Source organism: Mustela erminea, chromosome 6 (genome assembly GCF_009829155.1).
Source record: "Mustela erminea isolate mMusErm1 chromosome 6, mMusErm1.Pri, whole genome shotgun sequence".
Taxonomy (NCBI): Eukaryota; Metazoa; Chordata; class Mammalia; order Carnivora; family Mustelidae; genus Mustela; species Mustela erminea.
In genome coordinates, this window is record NC_045619.1 from 140105503 (window position 1) to 140116062 (window position 10560).

Below are 10560 nucleotides of genomic sequence, written 5' to 3' on the forward strand. Positions count from 1 at the left end.
CCCACCTCCGGGCATCCCCCGCCCCCTACTCTATGCCCCTTGGCATGTATGCTCCCCGAAGTTTAAAGCTCCTGCTGTCTTAAGCTTTCCTGCTCCTGGGGTTCTGCCAACAGATGACCTACAGCCAGCCAGCCCTAGGATGGGTGCGTACAAAGAGCAGGGGTGGGGAGAAGGGATGGGCTAAGAATCCCTGCCCGGCTTCCTAGGCTCTGTGACATGCCCTCTTCCAGCCTCACTGTCTTATCTGTCAAATGGGTATAATGCAATCTTCATGGACTGCTGTCAGGGTTCAGTGAAACTGCATTTGCGTGGGGCAAAAGTGCTCAATGACAGGTAGCTGCTGCTGCTGCTGCTATTAGTAGTAGTAGTAGTAGTAGTAGTAGACTGGAAGCAGGGTCCCTGGGGTAGTGAGAGGGAAGGGTCCCAGAAGAGGAGAGAAGCACCGGGGAGCATCTGGGAGATGCAGTGTGGAGCCCGGGGGCCGGCCCAGGAATGCTGGGGCTGAGCTTCCGCGGGGTGGCGTGGGACAAAGGAAATCCTGCTGCCTGGGGATGAGCTCCTCACCTGCCCATTACCAACACGTGAGTGTGTGTGCGTGCACGTGTGCAGGTGCACCTGTGTCTCACTGTGTAACTATGAACGAATCAGTGACCCACAGTATTGGGAAAACCATAAACATTACAAGCAGTTATACGGACACATCTAACTCGCAGCTGTTGGTGTCTAAATACCAGTCTCCGACTGAAAGAACCGAGAGACCTTGGGGGGCTGGAACAGCGAAGTACCAGATGAGCCCTGAACACCTCGTGGTGCCAGAAACCAAGGAATTATTTCGCTGAGGTACCCACAGATGGCGAGGGCGTGTGCAAAAGCCACAGAAGCGGAGCTGAAAGGGCGCGTCCGAGCCAGTCCGAGCAAGAAAAGAAACTGTGGTGGAAACGGATCGTGCCCCGTAGAATAAAGTGAGAATCCGTGAGTCTAGACTGACATAAATAAAGAAAACACTCACTAAATACCTAGGGAAGGAGGGAAAGATCTTCCTCACAAATTCTAAAATTTACGGAAATGACTAGAATCCTAGATGTAGAAGGAATCATGGAGCGAGAAAAGTCAGCCTTGGGCGGAGAACACAGACCTCATCGTCTCCGGGAGAAGCAGGACCGGGAGCAGGCGCTGAAAGTAGCCAGCAGTAGTGCGGTGGGGGGCAGGAGATGCACGGCCTCATAGTATCTTCTACACGGTAATCACGGATGACCAAGTGAAGATGGTGACTTTACGGCAGAGGAATCTGGAAGCCACCTGGAGCACATCATCAACATTGAGGTCTCCGGTGATAGACCCAGTCGGCCTCAGGTGCCTCTGGATATAACGCACTGGGGAGGACACATCACACGTGTAGTGCTCTTGCCCCAAACGCATCACCTGAACTGGACCTTGAGGACACATGAGACACTGAAGATATAGGACATTACAAAAATTACTGGCAAATAGTTCTTCAACAATGTCAAAATCGTGGAAGACAAGGAGACTGAGGAAGTGTTCTTGCTGAAAGGCAGCTGAAGACGCGTGAAGGCTGAATGGAAGAGCTGACCTGGATGGCGCCCGCCCCCACGGGGACGTGAGCAGGACAGAGGGTGACACAGGAATAGTATTGTGCCAATATTAATCTCCAGATTCAGGTGACTGTACTCCGCTGCTGTAACATCTGGGGAATTGGGGGGTGGGGAGATTCTTTGTCCTCTTTGCAATATTTTTGTGTTTTGAAATTCAAAATAAAAAGTTAAAAAAAAAAACCTTAAAAAAGTAATTATAGAGGCTGCAGAACTCAGTAAATGAGAGAACTCCCAAACTGATTTGGCTGTGTAATCAGCTACTAATTACCATTAAAGATGGGAACGGCCTAATTTCCAGCAGCACGAGGAGCAGCATTACGGCTATGCAGTGACTTAAAATACCACTTACTGACTCTCGAGTCTGTAGGTCGGAAGTCTCGCAGCGAGACTGGGGTCTCCGTTCAGGGTCTCATGAGGCTGGAATCATGGTCACAGGCGGAGCGCCCATCCGGAGGCTGGAGGAAAACCCTGCTTCCAAGCTCACTCCCTTGAGCAGAATTCAGCTCCCGTGGCTGCAGGAATAAAGTCCTTTTCTCCTGCCGCTGTCAGCCGGGGCCCCTCTCGGTTCCCAGGGGCTGCCTGCCTTCTTGCCACGTGGTCCCCTCCCTTCTGCAAGTCAGCCATCCAAACAGGCCCATCGCTTCTCACGCTTCAACCTCTGACCCCTTCTTCTGGGATCCTGGGGGGAAACTCCCTGCCTTAAAGCGCTCAGGCCTGTGCAGATCATCGCCCTCCCTTAAGCTCAGCTGAGCGGGGATCTTCATTTTATCTGCAAATTCTCTTCACGGCAGTACCTGGATTAGTGTTAGACTGAATAACGGGAAGCTTTGTGTGTGCCCGGCCAGGAATCCCGGGGAACCGTGTGGGGTCCTGCCCACCACAGAGAGTAAATCTTTAAACCGAATAAATGGGTACAAACTGACAACAGGTTTATGGGGGCCGGGAGTCTTGGCCTAATGCCCTGAGGACATGGGTCTCCCGGGCCCACCAAATCAGTCTGACCTGGCTCAGAGAGAGTCTCCTTCCCCAGTAATCCTCCTGTTTAAACGGACTGTTACGCAGCCACCCAAAAAATGAAATCTTGCCATTTGCAGCGACGTGGATGGAGCTAAAGGGTGTTATGCTGAGCAAAATAAGTCAATCCGAGAAAGACAATTATACGATCTTACTCCCATGTAGAATTTAAGAAATAAAACAGAGAATCATAGGTGAAGGGAGGGAAAAAAAAAGATGAAATCGGAGAGGGAGACAAACCATCAGAGAGACTTACTGTAAGAAACAAACTGAGGGCTGCTGGAGGGGAGTGGGTGGGGGATGGGGTCACCGGGTGACGGGCAAGGAGGAGGCACGGGACGGAACGAGCACCGGGTGCTATCGAAGACTGATGAATCACGGCTTCTACCTCTGAAACCAATGCACCATACGTTAATTAACTGAATTTAAGTTTTTAAAAAATGCTTTAAGGCACGCCACCCTCCACCAAAATCCTCCTATTTAAAACCAATTCCTGTGTTCAGCCCTGACTATGCTAGAAGGTAATTAATCATCTTCTTTCCAGTTGGTTTCAGAAATCAGGATCTCATCTCTAGGGCACAGATTCTGTTCCAATCCCTGATGTCCCCAGTGGCAGGGACGTACCGTCGGATTTATTGCTCACCTGTCCTTGTGGCGCCGGCTCCGCAGGGCCCAGGGCATCGCAGCTGCGGCGCTGGGAATGTGTGCCTGGAGGCTGACCAGCTCCCTGGCACTTGGGGACAAGCTACCCCTTTCTGCAGAGGAGTCAGGGAACGGAGGCTCCAAACTCGGTGGTGGGCTTAACCCGGGCCCTTGAAGCCCGCTGAGCCCTGGGCTGGGGTGGCACTGAGGAGGGAGCCACTGAACACCTCAGAGGCCTAAATGACTCCAGAACGTCACCAGGCTGCTCTCGGGAAGTTCACTCTCACGCCAGGACAGGAGCAGGCTTTTTGTTGTTGTTTTTTCCTCGCTCTAACAAACGTCTGATTCTCGTGGAGGTGTGTGTTTGCCCCGTGTCACGGCCCACCAAGGCGGCCTCGGCTCAGGAGCTGGCCTGGCCTAGTGCCCGGCCAGACAAGGACAGACCCGAGGCCTCCCTGCGCTCCCTCCTGACTGAGGCGGCTGTTCTGCTGCGCCCCAGCCTTGCCCCAGGGAGCTGGCTTCTCCCTGGTCGTTGTCCCGCAGGCGGGAAGTCACTGTCCTCAGAGGGCCAGCTTAGCTGTGAACCGAGGGCCACCAGACCTCAGCAGCCTTAGTCTTAATAACTATTTATGGCCAAGGAGCCTAGCGCCTCTTTCCCAGAAATCAGGGTCGACTGCTCTGGCCAAGGAGGGGCTTCCCACCCCCATCTGGGTCCCAGAATGCGCTGCTGTCTTCTGAGGGGACATGAAGAACCCCTGTGATTTAAATGAGTCACAGAATCGCTTCCAGAGAAAAAGGGCAAGTCTTCCCTGTGGCCTTTCACATAACCTGTGATAAGGACAAGTTAGAGGCGAACGCAACAGTGGACGAGCCAGGCTGGAGGGCGGCTGGGGGATCTCCTTCTGCCCATTTCTGCCTCCCTCGGCCTCTGTTTCACCGTCTGTAAGATGCAGAGAACATGAGTTGTCGGCCGGATGTAAGGACCCAATGGCCGCTTAAAAGAGAGCGCAGGCTCTCTCACGTCGGAGGAGCACAGACATTTACTCTACATGAAGCTGGCTTTTATCTGTACGGAAGACTGCATGGAGTTATTTCTATTCTTAACACTTGTTTTATCCAAATTCAAAAGTTGGGGTTTTCTTTAAGCTTTTAGGCTTAACTTAAAATGGCAGTATTCTACTTATAACCTTATCATGTAAAATACAGTAAAATTTAACAGTCACTGTTAAGGGGAACCTTGACAACAGGCCCCACATAGAAACGTGGTTATTTAGACAACTGCTTTGTCTAGGTAAAGCTGCACTCATGAACTACTTTATACTTCTGCACACTTGGGTCTGCTCACCGGCCCTTCCAACCAACCAACTAAATGTGGTGAATTGTAAGTTCTTTCAGATGTCCCCACAGTGCTTACAATCATCATAAAATTGCACTGCACCTTTTAGGTCAAATCACAAGTCCACACCAATCAGTCATATATCTGTATTAAAGCGGGATTACAGAGTCAGTCCGCTGGATAGTCACATTTGCCACAGTCCCTTAAAATTCCAAGTTCTTAAAATGCCAAATAGATACCGGTCATCTAAACTTAACCCCAATATCAAAAGTATGAGTTTAATTGGCTTCATATTCCTTCGCTTAAATAGAAACTTCTCCACAGTTGAAAGAGAGGGGGTCTACACAAAAGCAATTATAACATTTTCAGCAAGTTGGGGCCTGCCCCAAGGCACTGCGGTTACTTCCCAACCAAAAAGACCCCAATTAGGACAAAAAAAGATATACAACATAATTAGGGGTTTCCAGACCTTCTGAATCATGGGTTATTTTTACAAAAAAAAATATATATATACATTTAAAACTAAAAAGAAAGCTAAGTCATGGATCTGTTGCTGGGGGTTTCTAGAAGGGCTGTGAGTGCTCACTGGGGCAGCACATACACTAGATGCGATCTGAGAAGAGCTTTTAAGCTCTTACAAGGCCCTTGCTGCTCTAAGATGGCTTCAAGAATTAGCCGGGAAATGAATTTGTAGATGGTGCCATGTTCCGGGGGCATCTGTGGTTGTGTCCCGGGCCTCACCCGGCCGCAGTGCAGATGGAAGGACAGTTTAAGGACGAGAGGGCAGGATGACATGTGGGGGGTCATGAACAGGTAAGAGTTGAAATCCCAGTCCCGGGGGGAAGGGCGCTTCTCTAGTAGCCACGGAGGCCGACGGTTCTCCTGGTGTGAAAGGACAGACGTCAAACTCAAAGGGGCTCAGGCCGGAGGGCGGTTAGCGGGAAGAATGCTGCTAACAAGAGGCAGAACCCCCAAACCACAGGGGCCGTGGCGGCCTGCACGGGGAGCAGCGGACCCAGGGCCCCTGGTACAGGCCAGAAGCTTGCCTGTCTCTCGCCTCTTCTCTGCACCGGTCACCCCGTTAGCTCCCGGCCGCGGCCTCCTCCGCAGGGCGGCAGTGCAACCGCGGGCAGGTGGCCGTGGTACTGGGGCCCCCACCCGCCACCACCGCGGAGACCCTGAGGGCCGCGCCTCCCGCTGGAAGGGGTGCCCAGGGGAGGAGCGGCTCTCCGGGGAGCAGGCGGACCAAGCCCGTCCGGAAGAGCAGCTCAGCCCCGGGCCTCCCCGAGGCAGAACTCCGGACGGACGGTTCGGCAGAAGGGCCAGCAAGCCGGGGAACTGGGTTCTGGCGCCGACTGCGGTCACCGGCTGACTCGGGACTTCCCTTCTCAACGACGCCTCGTCGTCCTGAGACCGGACAGCGCGCGGACCCGGGGCGGACGGGCCGATCCGGGAGGGCGGGCGCGTCCAGCAGGGCCGCGGCGAGCCTGCGGGGAGGCCGGATCGCGGCGGACTTCCTAAGGGAAACGGGGTTCAGACGGAAGGACGCCGGCCCGCTGACCGGGGACGCTCCCTGGCCCCACGCGAGACCAGGCAGAGGGAGACGGGCCGGCAGCAGAGGCCCCGCGGCAGTGCCCGGCCCCACGCGGGGCAGCCTGAGCGACACGCCGGCGGGCCCACTGCGGCGCCCCAGGCCGGGCCCCATCCTTCGCTTTCCTGCCCCCGAACCCGACTTTTGGTACGTACGATTCGACCCCAAAGCGGAGCAGCTTTCCAGCCCGTCGCCGGACGTCTTCCTGCGCGACGTGAGCCCCCGAGCCCGTCGGGTCCCGCAGCCGGTCCGCGACGCCCACGCGGGGAAGGACGGAGTTCGGAGGACTGCGCGCCTCAAAGCGCTGAGCGGGGCCACGGCCCCCGAACCTCCCGCTCCGAGCGGCCGACGAGCGGCAGCGACGGTCCGTGCGCGAGTCCGAGGGTCCCAAAGCCACCGTCGCTGAGTACGAGCTGGCGCTGCCGCGCGGCTCGGTGCGAGCGCGTCTCGTCCCCCGGTGTCGCCGGCCTCGCCCCGCGCCTGGCGCAGAGACGCCCACCGACGGGTTACAAGGACCAAGAGGCAGTGCCTCCTCCGCTCGGTGTAAACGTGAAAAATAATGCCGGGAGCCTCTCCCCGTTCTCAGGGACGGACGCCTCCGCCCACCGGTAACGAAACTCGCGCGGCCGCGACGGCCCCGAGAAACGGCTTCTTTCTCCGGCAGAGGAGCCCGAGGTCGGCAGAGCAGGGCGGGCGCGCGGAGTCGTGGCGCCGTGTGCGGCCCCGCAGCTGGCGCCGCCTCGCCGAGGTCGGGGCCCGGGCACGCCGGCCTGGACGGGGACCTACGTAGCACAGCCCCATCCTTCCCCTTCACCGGGAGAGCCAAAGCTTTCCCTCAAAGACCCCGGCTCTTTAAAAAATCTGTAAAAAGAGTTTTATTTACTTGAGAGAGAGAAAGAGCGAGCAGGAGCTGGGTGGTGGGGGGCGGGTGTAGAGGGAGAAGCAGGCTCCCCGCCGAGCAGGGAGCCTGACCTGGGGCGCGAACCCCAGGACCCCCGGACCATGACCTGAGCTGAAGGCAGACGTGCCAGCCAGGCGCCCGACCCCAGATGTTTCTACATTCCTCTCATCAAACAGAATTCTAACCTGGGCGCTGGAAAGCAGAGGATGTGCGCGAAGAGAAGGGGGAACGGACGCCTGTCCCACGGAGCTCCTGCACCGGGAGGACGGATCTGAAGGCCTGTCAGGCCTGTTCACAGAATGGCCCAGGGACGGCTGGGGGCAGTGCTCTCGGTGGGATTAAAGCTCTTTATATCCCAGTTCCTACAACTTAGAGCAAATGTTCTAGACCAGCACCAACCTTGGACTGCGGATTTAAAAACATTTTACTAAAATGACCTGTTTCAGAGCCCCAAGATTCACCTGAAGTTCAATGTCCCAGCTCTGCGCCCCGATGGGGGCTGCTCAGTGGCCCCTCTCAGGTGGCTGGAGGGAGCACTGGAGACAGCAGAGGAGCCAGGGAATAACACTGGGGGTTTTGTGTGGATGGCAGTGTTCATGCTTTGGAATGGTTTGTTTTAATATGGCTCTAGAAGTCAGGAAAAAAACCTTTCCTCTAAGCTCTGAATGTGTTTTGGGGCTAATTTCACCTTCATCCGTTTACTAGCTTTATTGGTTACATATTTTAGAGACTTTTTGAGCCGTCTGATAGACTTTATCATAGCGCCTAATGGAACAGTAAGCGTTCAAGAAACACTGCATCAACTGGCATAAAATATACGATTTCTCTGAATATCTTTTCAACCTGCTAAAGTCAACAACCGAAGCACAATTTGGCTGAAATCCTTCCTCTACGCCGATCAGCAGGGAGATGGCATCTTTTAACACTGAGGAAAGCAAGTTGGAGCCCTATTTCGTCCTCACCCAGTACTTCCAAATCGACTTGCCTCATAGAGAAGTCAGCATCTTGCTGCAGCCTCCTCCTCCCCTTTACGCCCCAGGAAGAGGAAACATTTCAGCACAGACAGGCTTGCGGGGGCCACGAAAGAGTGCGGTGGGTCCACTGGTACCCCTCAGGGGGCGATGTCTCCGGTCTTTGCAAACTACTTCTGGGTCTGCCCCAAAGGTCCGTCGTTAGCAGGAAGGGACCAGCTACTCAGAATGTGGGGTTGTGTGGGTGGCTGGTGTGTGTGTGGGGGGTGGGGACCATAAAAGGACCGGTCGGAGAAAGGCTTATTTGTATCAGAAAACACGCATCCGTCTAATGGCTTGGAGGCCAAGCGTGGCCTTCGTTCCTGCATCATTACTGTTATGAAAATAATACAGGCAGCGAGACATCACCAAGTGTGCAAATTACACACCAGCCTTGCTGTTGAGGGGTGGGCACTCATGAGTTTCCCCAGCCACCGGCTATCACGAAGTCTATAGAGAGTCTGAGAAAATGAGCCGTTTTCATTTCCTCAAGAAAAAGGAGGGATTCTCCGGCGGGGCCCAGCCTCCTCCCTGCCCGGCATCCAGAAGGCATCACTCCGAGACGAGGATGTACGACAGGGACGCACACGGGTGAGCTCGGGCGAAGGAGGGGGCCGCTGCAGGTGTCCTCCTCGCCTCTTGACCCCTCCCACGCACTTGACCCAACCCCCAAGTTCTCGCCATGTGCCGGGACATGACTGTGACCTTCCTACTGGGACGTCCCCTCCGCAGGGCCCGCTGACCTAGTTCAAGCTGGGGTCGGCGCCGACACCTGTGTGTGCTACTGAGGCCATGAGAAGCCCGAAACGTGAAGAGAAACTGGAGACTGCCACCCCCTTTGTCGGGGGGAGGCGCCCCTCAGCCGGAGCACTTGGAACAGGCGGGCGCAGAAGCGAGGTGACTCAGAGACCGCGCGTCAAAGCGAAGACAATGACTCACCGGACCAGGGGAGACGTGTGGTGGCGGGAAGTGTGAAGTGTCCTCCTCCGTTCCTGTCCCTGAAGACTTCCTACAGGGCCAAAGTGTTTTTTTTTAGCAAAGGTAGTATCTCTCCCCTTTGTTTTCTCTGAGAAGGTTTAGACTCGGACTGTTGCAGAAACCGCAACTGTGTCCACACCTTTGGGTGCTTGTGAGCCCACACAGGACGGGCATGGAAGCAGAGCAGCACAGAGACGCGGTGGCCTGGACGCATGAAGGTAAGGGGGACCCGTTTCTCCAGATCTGGGGAGTCGTGGGCAGGATAAGGGAGGCTGGGACTGTTTCATAGTCAGGCTCGCACAAGGGTAGACATGAAGCATCACGACTCCCCTTGAGTTTCTAGAATAATGTGGTAGTTCTGGATTTCATTAAAAAAAAAAAAAAAGTCACTTGAGTTCTTCAACCATCTCTGAGTCCTACAAACATACATCAGCTTTTGAGGGAAAGCACTATCCAGACATTTAGAGAATCGCTTAATAAACACAGAAACTTCTGGAGATTCATTTAAGAATCCACTTACTCCACATGATGTGGGGAAGAGGGACAAGGCCGCTCCAACCATGGGAGACTCCTGGCTGCCCACCTAATCTCCGTCCACTCTCTCTTCCTCAGAAACGGAACTTCCAAGTTTGAGTGGGACACTAAGCTGTCCAAAAAAAAGGCTATGTCACAAAGCCTCATCCACAAAGTTCTGCCCAATGTGATGTAAGCAGAAATACTGAATTGTGGTGTGAAGGATGGTTGGCACATGCCACATGAACCCTTCTTCTCCCCTGTTCTCCCTCTCAAAGGTGGAAGGCAGATGTGATGGATGGAACTTAAGCAGCCTTCACACACCATGAAGTGCAAGGCACATGCTGACGAGAGAGGAGCCATCAGACAGGCCGCCCCTGAGTACCTGATATCTTCACCGGCCACCCCCTGGATGCGTTATCTTTTCTGTAATGCAAACTTTTCTGTAAGCAACAAAAGCCTTCTCTTATTGAAGTTACTGTGCTGGGTTGACTAGTGTCTCCCCCCACCCCCCCCCACACACACATCCACACAATTTATGTCCTTTCAGACACCTCAGAATATGATCTCATTTGGAAGCAGTGCTTTGCAGATATAAGGAGTCACAATGGGGTCTTGCTGGAGCAGGTGGAGGCCTGAAGCCGACATGACTGGTGTCCAAAGAAGAAGAGAGACATGGAGACAGAATGCCACATGATGACTATTGGAATTAAGTCTCTAAGTCAGGAAATGCCAAGGATGGGCAGCAGCTGCCAGAAGCCAGGAAGAGGCAGGAAGGGGTCCTCCCATAGCACCTCCCGAGAGAGTACATCCCCACTGGTGCCTTGATTTCAGCATTGTAGCCTCCAGAACTGTGAAAGGAAACAATTCTGTCAGAGGCCACCGGTTGTGGTTATTTGCTCTGGGCAGCCCCAGGAAACAGACGGAGCTGCTCTTCCCCTTTGTCATCTTTGTCACGGGAG

The 10560-nt window shown here is 54.4% G+C and overlaps 1 long non-coding RNA gene across 1 annotated transcript; it reads right to left on the bottom strand.

The window, feature by feature from the left end:
* Positions 1-2897: 2897 nt before the first annotated feature.
* LOC116594430 lies at positions 2898-9595 on the bottom strand. The gene is made up of 3 exons (XR_004287217.1): positions 9047-9595; positions 3271-4209; positions 2898-3017 (listed from the first exon to the last, which is right to left on the bottom strand). It is a non-coding gene; the product is annotated as an uncharacterized LOC116594430 (long non-coding RNA).
* Between the last annotated feature and the right edge of the window lie 965 nt (positions 9596-10560).